The following is a 13,740-nucleotide window of genomic DNA, read 5'->3' on the forward strand; positions in this document are numbered from 1 at the left end:
CAAGGGAGCTTTATCATGTTTCTAGAAGGAGGAAACAATAACCCACAAGGGACCAATGGCATTTTATTACTCATAGAAATATGGCATAAAACTGAACTGATTAAGATCAGCTTCATCCACACTTGCCATGAATACTGATACTACCAATTTTTTACATTCACCACGCTGTTCAGATGAATTCTATATATGTATCCTGCTTTATAACAGCAACTGCATAGAATAGAGTAATTAAAATAACTGCAGAAATGTACCAGTATTCTTCTGCAACATCCTCTCTCCTCCAAACAATTATATTTCTAAGAGGCATGTTGAGGTTTCAGAAGTAAAGGTCTTGCAACTGCAGGGCCAAGAGGTTACAGGGTGGGAATCAGTCACTATAATAGAAACTTGTGGTTAATTCTCAGTGTTATTAATGAAAGACAAACAAACAGAAAGGGGACACGTGCGCTGAAATTCCTGCTTTGCCATAAATTGCAGGAGGCAGTCTTGGGCTCAAGACTATCTCTTAAACTAACCTACCTCACAGGTGCAGGTAGGTAGCCATGTTGGTCTGCCATAGTTGAAACAAAATAAAAATATTCCTTCCAGTAGCACCTTAGAGACCAACTAAGTTTGTTATTGGTGTGAGCTTTCGGTATCTGAAGAAGTGTGCATGCACACAAAAGCTCATACCAATAACAAACTTAGTTGGTCTCTAAGGTGCTACTGGAAGATTTTTTGTTGTTGTTGTTTCGACTACCTCACAGGGGTATTGTGAAGACAGAATGGGTTCATTCTGTGTATCTTACCTTGATCTTATTAGATAAAGGATGAGAATTATGCAAACAGGAGCAGCAGCAGCAACAACGTAGAATCACATACTGAAATCCTATATTTACTATTTAATTTTGCTTTAGTTACATTTATACCATGCCTCTCCAGAAAAAAAAGAGGTTAAAAATGCCCCCTTATATGGTAGTTGAAAGCCAAATTATTCACGAGATCTGGTCTTTTTTAAGATTTCAAATCAGGTGCAAAGGGGGCAAACTGGATTGGGGTTGTGGTGCCAAGGGTGCCAACTAGCCTCCTCTGCACACACTCCATTTCCCATTCAACGTCTGCCCTTACCCCTTTCAACATTGCTTGCAGCAGCAGAGTGTCATGAACTGGCAGGATTTCGGAAAGGAGGAAGAGGATCCAGGCGAATTAGAAAAAGGGCAAGCTGGGGATGAGGAAGGAGAGGTTAGTGTAGGTAGTACTCAAGCAGTGACAGAGGATGATGAGGGGATGAGAGCCAGTGCACAGGAACATGAGCAGCAGGACCCAGAGCCAGAGGGGTCCCTGTCCCCATGATTATGGTCCATTCTGGGGTATAGGGAACAGTGGCTGAGGCACTCCAGGAAGCAGAGGCAGACCAAGGCCTGCAGCTCAATTCACTAGCTGGCCAGATGGAGAAGGAGGCATGTGATTATTCAGTTGGAGGAAGTGGAGATTAGGTGAGGTTCACATGACTCATCAAGCCCAGAAGCTGCAATCAGCAGGTACAGTATAAGAAGGAAGCTGAGCTAAGGTTCTATGTATGCTCAGCTGTCCATGTTTAAGGACCTTGTCTTGGATATTTCTGGACCTCCATGGGTGTAGACTTTGGGCTTGATGCTGCACTGCATCCTGACTTCAGATTTGGATTAACTCTGAACCTTGTCTCCTGACCTTTGGCCTTTCAACTTTGGATCTTGGACTGATCTTGGTGGATCATGATGGAGCCTCAGATTTTGGACTTGGTCTTGGCATACTGTCTGGCTGCCAGGTAGGCTAGGGGATCAGGACACAGTGGGAGAGGGAAGCCCAAAATAAGATGAGGTCCTCCTTTGTAGTACTGGAGGGAAAGAGCCAATACTCCTCTCTGAGCAGCTGATCCAATTCAAGGTCTTCTTCAGTTGTTGCTTTTAAAATGTCAGTTCAGTCACATGGATTATAAACTATCACATGTAGTTTGGCCCTGAGTCATATGGATTAGCCCCTTCGTATTTCTGTGCAGAAACCAGTGGCTATGGTAGGTCTATTCTAAGGCAGTCAATCGTTCACATATGAGGCTGAGGAATGTGTGTGCTTGTTGGCCCTGCCTCCTCCATAGGCCTGCTATGTGCAGCAAGGAACCTTCTGTATGCATGCATAGTTTATAATCCTGAAAGTGCAAGGCTCTAAATTGTGCAGGGAGCCCACATGTATCAGGCTGTGCGCTCCATACTTTCTCCCCCAATGCATGGAACTCAGTGGAGACAGACTACAAGGATGCAATGGAGAGGGTAGGATTAGTGAGTGTGCACCTTCTTCCTCTTCCATGGCTTTGCATGGCATTCTCCTAAAAATGATGTATACCGTATGTTTATGATGTTTACCGTATATAAATACCCCAACACTTCCCTACATGTGCTCTTCCATACCCTCCAAGTGTCCTGATTTTCCAGGGACAGTTCTGGAATTACGAGAGCCATCCTAGCTTCTGATTTGATTCCATAATGTCTCTGTTTCCCCCACCAGAGCCACGGCTGCCAAGCTCTGGGAGGAGAAAGAGCCGGTGCTTGTCCCGAGCGATGGCTGTGGCTGCAGTTGTGAGGGAGCATCTCGCGGCCTCTCCATGGCCTCTCCTTGGACACCACTGCCAGCCTTCTCCCTTGGGCGGCTGCTGGCAGCAGGTGAGGAGGAGGAGAGGCTGCCACTGCCAAGGCCCAACACCACATGATGTGCCAGCTCTCTCTCTCTCTCTCTCTCTCTCTCTCTCTCTCTCTCTCTCTCTCTCACACACACACACACTTTGTGCATCCATGTCTTATCTTGCCCCTTTCCAAAATGTATTTATTGGTGTGTGTGCTTTCTTTTTGTAAATTTACTGAAGAATAAAAAACAACAACGGGATTAATGAGTTTTCTCAGGACAGTAGAGGGCATATGTGCTGTGTCCTGTTGGTGTAGTTGTGGTGACACTGGCTCTTATTCTGATAGGAAATGCTGTACTGGGGGGGGGGGGCAAACAAAGAATGGGGGGGTCAAGGAGTGTCAGTTGGGGGAGTGAGAAATATCTCTATTTTCATCTGAAGAATGTTGGAGGGTATGCTCTTCGTTCATCCTTTTGTGATGCCATTGTTAGCAATGACCACCTATGGCTTCCTTGGAGAATTGCGGTTGAGGCGGCACTAAGATAAATTGTCTGCAGCAAGATCCAGTCAGTCAAATGTCTGGGTACATGCAGCCATTAAAATCCTCCACCCTCTATTCAGGAGTGGTTCACTGGGGGGAAAGATGAAGAGAAAGCCATTGTTCTTTCACATAAAACCAAAGGGAGTTGAAAAGAATGGTTCTATAATTTTCTCCAATAATATTTGCATTAACCACTTGTATCATTTCTGTGTAACTGACAAAACAAGGCTGGTGCTATTTCTTTGCAGAGCTTTTTCCACTTGGATGGTAATGGTATTGTATAAATTTTTGATTGCATTTTCTTGCTTTCTGACATTGTGTTCTGCTTTTGCCATTTGTATATGTATACATATGCAAACAGCTTACTACTAAATTGTCTGCTGACTCACCTGGAATCACACCATAATATGTTTGATTGTAGCCTACATGCTGATTTAGAATGGCAGAGGCCCATATAACATGCCCCTGTGATCCAGGAATTATTGCAGTTGTTTGAAACTGAAAATAAAGGGAAGGCTGCATAAAAAGAAAAGAGGAAAACATTGGGCAGGTTAGGGGAGAAGAAAAGGACATTCTTTAGCTATATGCAATGCATCCTTCTACAGTGAGAAGTGTAATTCCCCTCAAAAAGTACACTCTGCGGAGGGCATTAAGCTCAGTGGCTGTACACTTGCTTTGCATGCAGAACATCCCATGTTTAATTCCAGCCACAATCTAGTTAAGGATTTAGAGATATGCCTGCATTAAACCCTAGAGTGTCATTGCCAGCAATGCAACACCAGATTTTAATCTGGGGCTTGATGACCATCAATCCCTACATACCACACCTACTTGGTGCCTTTTCCCTGCCCCCAAGAAGGACATTGGCCATTGCTTCAGCTGCCTCTCTCAGGTCCTCTCTGCTCTGCTGAGCATCAGACTGAATGGCAATATCCATCACCAACAGTGCTGACTGCCAGCTGCCCCAGTACAGGCATACCTGGCTTTATTGTGCTTCACATATATTGGTCCTTATGAGGACATAGGTGTGGCTGCAGGCGGCTCGGCTGCTTCCAGGGAAAGGAATCCCCTACTACTACTGCCCCTCTTCTGGCCATGGGGGTGGAGCTGGCTAGGGCTGGAGCTGAGTTTTTCCTCTTCCTTCCCTGAAGCCAGGGGGCCTGGCTTAATAGACTACAGTAAAGTGTAAACATAACACTTTATATGCAATGGGAAACACCCCCCCCCCCAAAAAAAATAGTAATAATTGTGTGACTCGCTTTATTGCCAAATTCACTTTGTTGTAGTGGTCTGAAACCAAACTATATTTCTGAGGTATGTCTGTACTCAGCAGAGCACAGAAGTCTCAGATGTCTTTGGGGAGTCATAAAGATGTTGTTGCAACTGCTCTGCAATGCTTCCCTTCTCTGCTGGGTGCTCCCCCACGAATTGTGTGTTTAAGGAAATATTTCTTAGTTGATTCTTTGAAGAGGTGATGATGTCAAGAGATCATGATGGGCCTTGGCATTGTCCCACCATGCCAGTTGCTGGTCTGGTCTGACTGCCTATTAGTGTAGACAATACAAGGTAAAACTGATGACTTGACTCGTACAAGGCAACCTACTCCACATAGAGCTGCAGAAACAGGAGGAGTTGCCATTTGTCCTCTTTTCCCAGAATACGTCGTATTTTTCATGGGTAGAGACATCATAGTGATCCAAAATTAAAAGTAGAAGTTGGCAAATGTGTCCTCTTTTTTTGCTCTTCAATATATGGCAACTCTACTTAAAGGGGTTTTATTCCCTCCCTGCCTCTTCACTTCTGATGCATGAGTCACAGCAAGCACTCCTTATTAACAAGACATTCAGAAGAACACTCCTTATTACTTGCTTTGAGAGGTCCAGATGTAGATCTGTCTGGTCCTTCATGGAGCTGAGAGCCTAGGCTCCTTGTGTACATGGGCCCCACAAGAAACAGGCTGGTTGAATTTTCCTGTGGGAGGTCACATGGCCTTTCATAGCCAGGAATGGTTGAATATAGCATTGCAGTGTGTTTATGCCTGGCTGAGGGATTTTTGTCACATTTCAACTTCCCCACCACCCTTTTTTTCCTCTTTTGATTTTTAACTGGATATTTTCTCCTGCCTCCTGTCCCAATTAGCTGTTAAACTGCCCTATTAGAGATGATGGCTTCAAGCTAGAATCCATAGTTAAATAACTAACTATGCTATGGCAGGGATCCTAAATGCATTTATGAGAATATAAGCCCCACTGAACACAGTGCAGCTTCCATCTGAGTAGACATGCATAGAATGGTGCTGTATGGTTACAGACCTAGGCACATTTACTTGAATTTAGTAGATCTTCCTTCTGAATAAACATTCATAGGTTCTGGGCTGTCATCCTAATTTTTGTGGCTTGTGTTTTTCATTTCATTTCATTTTTCTTACAATCAATGCTCACAGATGGGCACAAACAAGTCTCATTAGCTTAGCTAGTTGCTATGTGTGCACTTACCCCCTCACTAATAGTTGCTCTAGTGCCAATCATTTTGGATCAATACTGTGATGAACATCTGCTTGAGCTGACATGGGGTCAGCAAAGAGTTTTATTTCACATGCCATCCTAATTATGCATCTTTGGATGTGTACAGCTGAGAAGCTTGCAGATCTGGAGAAATGCTGCATCAACCTTTGAGGCTCGTAGCATAATCATATTCGCAATTTCCACTTTCCCTGCACATCAATGTAAGAGATATTCACACCATATTCATCCAGTCTCTGTGGCTGATTTATGTTGCAATGAGTTTTAATGGATGGGCTGAAAAGCATAATTGTTTGCACCATTGTGCACTATATTAGTCAAAAAAGAATGATACCGAACATATAGAAATTGCAAATGAAACACAATACCTTGCCATGATGACGAGATGTTCTTCTTCGGTTAGCTCAGCAATAGATATTCACAGAGAAACAATCATGGTCAACAAAAGGTAAAGGGGATGTATTCTCTCTTTTGGCACAGCAGCCATGCCTACATTTCTTATGAAAATGGGAAGGCCATATTCCAAAAATAGGAGTTCAAGTTATTAGATATTGAGACTGCAATACTGTTTTCATTCTGAAAATGAGGGGAAAGATCAGTCGAACACCCTCAGCCATATAATATTTCATATGCATACACATAGCTTTTCGACAACTGGATATGATAAGATATTGATGGGCATTTATCCTGTTTCCTTCCAGCTGTATATAGCACTGGCCAGCATTTGGACAATTGGAATATTAGTTTCCTAGTTAGTAGCACCAAGCAAATGGTAGTAAAGAACAAAATAAATGGCAAATAAGATTGATCTGAGAGACAATGCGCTATGAGAGAGCACATAATTAAGTACAAGGGAAAGGGCCTTCTAGGTGATGGGACTACACCTGTGTAAGGAAAACATTTTAAACATCATTGGACCATATGGACTTTATGCGCTGGTTCTTGATGTGTAGGTGCTATGACAGGCCCCAGGAAAGAGTCTCAGGTAAGCACCTTCCCATGTGCATAATGCCATATGGGGCAGTTATTTTAATTTTGGACTTCTTGATGGAAAAGGCAAGACAATTCTCCCCCTGACCATCTTTCATTTCAAGGTATTTGTGCAACCCATAGGCCACAAATATGGATGGATGGGGCTGTACAGACAGAACAGATATGTATAACTTGGATTATGTTTTACATGCAACAGGGAGCATAAGGGTAAAGGTAAAGGGACCCCTGACCATTAGGTCCAGTCATGACCAACTCTGGGGTTGTGGCGCTCATCTCGCTTTATTGGCCGAGGGAGCCGGCGTACAGCTTCCGGGTCATGTGGCCAGCATGATTAAGCTGTTTCTGACGAACCAGAGCAGCGCATGCAAACGCCATTTATCTTCCCGCTGGAACAGTACCTATTTATCTACTTACACTTTGACATGCTTTCGAACTGCTAGGTTGGCAGGAGCTGGGACCGAGCAACAGGAGCTCACCCCGTCGCGGGGATTCGAACCGCCTTCTGATCAGCAAGTCCTAGACTCTGTGGTTTAATGTTCAGTTTCATACACCATTGTGTATGTTATAATGGCAATGTGAGTCAACTTTATGTACATGCAGATTTTAGCACCTACCACAGAAATTGGCATCTGAAGAATCTCAAAGATAGTTACCACCAGAGTTCAAGGCTCCAGAATGAGCTTTACATGCTGAAAGTCCCCAGCATTTCCAGGATGAGAAACTAGATGCTATAAAAGTTATCTGCCATAGCCCATACAGAATTGTTACGAATCAAAGCAGTTCAGTGCTAGGGGAGAAACATCCCTCCAGATTTGTTGGACTCCATTAGCCCCAGCCAGCATGGTTTCCATCTACTTCCATACCAGCTTGCCTTCCTTTTCTATAGTCTCCTTATTACACACACACAAATAGCAAAACAATATTAGAAACACCAATTCTCTAAATCAAATACCATTAATTTCCATAGTGTGTCCACCTACAGCATTTGCTAAGTGCATATTATTATTATTATTATTATTATTATTATTATTATTATTTCTGAACTGAGCACGTACAGCCCAAGCTCTGGTATTAATGCAGCTCGATGGATTACAAACCCATCCAAGCATCTAATCATAGAGTTTCAGATATTCTTCTTATAAGTTCTGTTCAGAGAACAGAAGTACAAAGGAATAAAGAAAATAAGCTTTCTTACTCTGGTTTTACAAAAATCACAACAACCCCGGGAAGAATATTTTGTTGGGATTCTGTTCAGAAACTTGATTAAAGCCATAGTTTACAAGCTAGCACTGACAGTATTGTGATGAGTTGGGGGTGGGGAGTAGGTTGTATGCAAGACCCCTGATCCAGGGGTCAGCAAACCTTTCAGCAGGGGTCCGGTCCACTGTCTCTCAGACCTTGTGGGGCTAGATTATATTTTGGGGGGAAAAAGAACAAATTCCTATGCCCCTCAAATAACCCAGAGATGCATTTTAAATAAAAGCACACATTCTACTCATGTAAAAACACACTGATTCCCGGAAAATCCGTGGGCTGGGTTTAGAAGGTGATTGGGCCGGATCTGGCCCCCGGGCCTTAGTTTGCCAACCCATGTTCTATCCCCTTGATCCAGCAAGTGTGAAAAACTAATCAAGCCTTCTAACCCTGAAAACAGCCAAGCTAGCTTCCTGTGTTGAGGAGATAGTTGAGGAGATGGGCCATTAAGGGAAACAAAGAAAAGGGGATCTGTGTGAGATGGCACATGCGTTTTCCCCCTCCAACTAGTTACAAGGACAAACCTGAGTTTAGAGTAAAGTTGCAGTGATGCAGGCCAGAAGAAAAGCAGGAGACAGAACAATGTTTGATTTCTGCTTGAATCCAAGGCTGCTGCTATTGGAGAAACAAGACTTTTTGGGGGTGTTAATACTTTGAACCCCTCCGTCATTGGCTCAAGTTGTACATATGTGTAAATAACACTATAGTCTCCACTGTGCCTCATTCCTAAAGGAAACACAAATCCTTGGTAAGCTCCTGAAACCCCTGGAATCTTGGTCCACTCAGTGACTGGGGTGCCGTGCAACAGTATTAGAATGGCCAGTTTCACTCATCAGCACAACATAGCCCACAGAGACATTGACTTATCCCTAAAGTATTTTCAGTATCGGTGCTTTAAAAAATATGATCAAGAATGTATAAAAATGAAAAATCATATTTCATGCTTATGTATTCCAGTACATTACTGTGCAATTCTAACAACTGAAGGAAGTGGGAAGAAAATAGCTTCAAGAAGGTTCAGGGGATAATGAGAAAAGCTATAGAAACTGGCTCTTCTGATAAGCTGAGCTAAGCCTTGAAACATCACATATGATCAACCTCCAAGTAGTTATTATTAACAGGGATGTTATTTTAAAACAACTATAGGTATATGAGGTTCCTTTTGATCATTAAATTCCTAACACAAAGGGTTTTTTAAAATACTAATGTACAACAAATAGAGATTCAGTGGCCATTGTTCAAAAACTGGATGTTTAAGGTCTATAAACTTGATTTCCAGAGCCAAGCATGAACTTAAACTTTAGTAAAGAGGTGTTCTCCAGAGGTTGCTGGTCTGCAACTCCCATTTTGCATACACACATGGAATTAAGACTCAAGAACCAACATTGGCATAAAGGTCACAATTTATTTGACATCACTTATTTTATCCACAGAAGTCACATCCACACCATACCTTTAAAACACTCATGCAATTTAAGAGTCATGGCTTCTTCCAAGGAATTCTGGGAAGTGTAGTTATTAAGGGAATTTTAGGCCTGTGAGATATCTCTTAACAACTCTCAGGACCCAGGACAGTTCCCAGGATTCTTTAGGCTTGGGTAGTGGACTAATCAATTGGCTGAAACCAGTCAGGGAAAGGTGAACTTGTAAAAACACTCACTCAGGACTATGGAGCGCAGAGAGGGAATGGGTCAAGAAGGCCTTCCTACATAATCTTAAGGGCAGGTTGGGATTGAAGGATATTTCACTTTCAGTTGCCTCAGATTCTCATTTTTCAATCTTAAATTCAGTTCTCTACAGTTCTGCAGCAATTTGTGATTTATTACTTTCAATATATATTCATGAAAATTCACCATAACTCTAAACCTAAACACATTCTTGTATGTAGGTTTGACTGATGAGCACTTTTTGTTGCAGACAATTTCCCCTAATATAATACATCTTTGTATGTTATTTCCACTATTTTTTTATTTTTATGCACCCTTTCCCCTAATATATGCATTTTTGTAAACATTGTTGTAGTGCATTGCAAAATTCAGAAAAGTGTGGATTCCAAAGGTAAATGTGTTTTCTTTTGCTTGTTTCTGGAAGGACAATTATGATAAAAATGAGGAACAAATTGAATTTCTCCCTTATCCCTAGGGGCAGAGCTGATGGAAAGGGTGGTATTAAAACTAGCCTCTTGGCTGTTGGTGGGTTGGGCTTACCCAATTGGTCAACAGTTTTGTTTTCTGCACAGTCAGTCACCCTGCAGATCCTATCATGTTTAACCTACTTTACCTGGCCTTGCTTAATTTTCCTGGCTGTGTTTGCAGTCAGGAGGCTGAAGCCACTGGTGTAAGTAATAAGAGAAAATGTAACATGGTGGGATAAAGAAAAAGCCACCAATCAGATGCCCCCTTCTTGATCTGTCATGCTGAAATGACCTCTTACATACATCTAATGGTATTCTGTTGCCTCAAAGTCACAGAAGTGGAATATTTATATGATACTTCCTTGCATTTTTTCAAAAAATATGTATCTTTAAAACCTCAGAAGTTAAATATGCAAACGTTATGTAAAAAGAACCACAAATCCCATCAGTTTTCACTCCATTAATTAGAACAAAACTTAAAATGACGACATCATAAACCAAATACCAGAGCTATTAATGAACAGACCTGCTGCAGCTCTTGCCAGATAAGCCATAAATCTAATTACTGTGGTTTTTTTCTGGCAGATGGCATAGTGTAAAAAGATTTGATTTAAAACTGAAACAGATTGGAGTATGATAGGAAATTCCACAAGCTAGACACATTGTATACATATCAGGAGTCAGATAATGATTGAAACATTTGTCTAGTGTTGAGAAACAATAGCTTATGAGCAACATAGCAGCCTGTGCATTAGGGCCTCCTTTAGGTACTACAGAGCAACAAGGGTATGACATGGAAGAATCCTCTGTTGATGCTACTCCTTAGTCCATGCAGAAAGTGTGAATATTAGTGGCCCTGACTGCAATTCAGAACCAATGTGTGGTGTAGCCATTAGAGTTCCACAGACTAACTAGCACTGGAGAGACCCAGGAACAAATCTCCACTTTGCCATGAAACTTGCTGAGTGGCCTTGAATCAGTTACAATCTCTCAGGCTAACCTACATCACAGGAGGGAAGCTGGAGAAATCTGATGGGAATAGGAATGGGATTTGCCAATGTCTGTTTATTCGTCTCATGCCCAGAAAATCAATCCAGCAAATAGGATTTGTATTTTCTGTTGCTTTCAGTCCGCAAATGAGATACAATTGATTACAGTTTTTATCCAATGCTGGTCCTATTCAGAGTGGAGTCAATGGGCATGACTTAGGTCCATTAATTTCAATGGGTCCAATCAGAGTTGCATTTAGCTGGATACAATGCTACATCCCTGCCCTCTGCACTTTGTGTTTCCTTTACATTGGAATGAACAGAGTGGAATAACCTGATGACAATAAAATGTACATAATTTTGCCATTGTGAACATCCAGCTAAATAATGTAGTCCTTGGCAGAAGCCGAACTGCAGTGGAACAGAAACAGTGCTGCATGCGACAAATAGAGGGCAGAATGGAAAACTACATCTTCTTTTATCCCTACCTCAGTTGCAGAGTGTGGAGTGGAGTGTGGGAATGTTGGGGTTGGCAGGAGAGGATTTATTGATTGTTAATATCCTTCCTAACTTGCGCTAGCAAGTTTCTTCACTTAGCAGAATGCATTCCCCTTCTTATGCAGCAGAAAGCTGGTTGCAAACTCGTGTGAGTTTCTTAAGACAATAACAATTCAATCTGGCTTGTCCAGATTGAGATATGTTTTAATATTCCTGGTAAGACCCCTTTGAATCCCTCCTAAAAAAAATAAAGACACCACAGTCTTATTCATAAGTAACAAAAAGTAGTTTTACTCACAATCAGGCAGAGAGAGCACAGTGTGATCCCTGAAGGCAGGCTTAAGGCTTAAAGTTACAAACATGTACAAACAGGTTTACCCCACATGGGAGATAACCTGGGGGTTGCTGTGGCAGCTGGCAGTTCAGTCCAGGTGATACAGGAAGCAGACAGGACAAACAGGAAAGTTGAAAAAGAGAGGTAGCAGTGTGACTAGCCAAGTCTGGAAAGGTCACGCCCACCTACTAGTCGCATGCAAGGAAGGATGTTCCAGGCCAGGAGGAACAGGAAATTTCAACTGGCTGGACCAACATCCCCTGCATGGCCACTCTAGCAAAACAGGTAATGTTGTACTTGACTGCTCCCAGTGGATTACTTCCCACATGGAGGACTGCCACAGCTCTGCCTTCCCAGCTGCAGCAGTACTGTTGCTCTCCGGGATTGGGAAAGGACAGTGTGATGTGGCCATGAGAGTGAGGGGAAGAACTGCTTTGACAAATTTGAGTATTTACCTGCTGCTGCCAACCTGATACTCTCCCACCGCATCTCATCTTGGTCCCCCATAAGTGGCAGTCCTGCCACAACCAGGAGCACAATGGTCCATCTACACCCATGAGTGATCACAAGGTTGTTGTGCAGCTAGCCTGGTCATTGGTCAGAGTTGTACTCAAGAAACATCTGGAGAGTTAGAGGGCCTGACCAAAATGAAAATGGGATGGGAAAACTAAGTTTCAAAGTGGGAAGACTAAGTTTCAAAGTGGGAAGGAGCTGGAGCCAGTTTGGCAGTGGAATCCTATGTAGCTGGAAGTCGTATTATGTTCAGTAGGTATGTTAAAAATTGAGGCCTTTGTGAATAAGATTTTATCATTTCAAGGGCAAAGAAAGCATACATAATTGCCTCAGATGTGCCAATTAAAGAAAAAAAGGGGTCACAACCAAGCACCTCGTAAACATCTAGTATCTTTCACATTTTGCTAGAATATAGATTTTTTAAAACACTGTAGTATTGACTTTGTTTTTGTTTTATTCACTGTGTGCCTGAACATCATTCCAAACCAATTTTCTTTTAATAGAACCTCAGCAGAGAAGTGTATATTTTCAGTGAAGTTCCTTCCTATCTATTGCATCCAATTACAAAATTGCCCCATTTTGAGACCTTCACAAACAAAGTGTGTGGAGATGGTTACTGATAATTTGAGCTTGCAAAATGCAGCTGAGATAAAGGTCTGAAAACAGGCTGAAACACTGTGGTATCAGAGTTAAAGTAAACGTGGGATCCTATACATGTCTACTCTGAAGTAAGCCAAACTGGATTCAATGGCACTTAATCCCAGGTAAGTGTTTACAGGATTGCAGTCTACACAGGTGCTCTGACACTGAAATCCCAGCTGTGTGTGAAATGCTGGAGGCAGGTAGGCTCAATAATGCAGGAGATATGAACAAAGATCTTAAACCTTTACTTCCCATTGACAATTGACCCTCAGTGATGCTATTTAGATGTTGGTTCCTATTGTACCAATAGGAGCTTTCCTTCCAATACAAATAACAGTGAGAAGAGGGGACATTATGTGGGGACCATGAAAGGAAGAAAAAGGGTTAAATTCTTCCTTCCTATCAGTCCCAAGCATAATGAAGAAGAAGTGGTGAAGAAGTGGGAGCCTTGGGAGGACCACATTCTCTTGGCATCCTTTATACATAGGAAAGGGAAAGGTTAGTGTAATTGAGCTTACACTCTGAATTTTAAGAAAGCTGATTTCAGAAAATTTAAGGAACTACAAAGTTAGACCCTATGGCCAGAGATACTCATAAATGGGTGCTCATGAGTGAGGTAAGAGTTGTTGAACAGTGGAACAGTTTACTTCAGAAGGCGGGTGGACTCTCCTTCATTGGAGGTTTT

The sequence above is a fragment of the Podarcis gaigeae genome (assembly GCF_964106915.1).
Source record: "Podarcis gaigeae genome assembly, chromosome: 7".
Taxonomy (NCBI): domain Eukaryota; kingdom Metazoa; phylum Chordata; class Lepidosauria; order Squamata; family Lacertidae; genus Podarcis; species Podarcis gaigeae.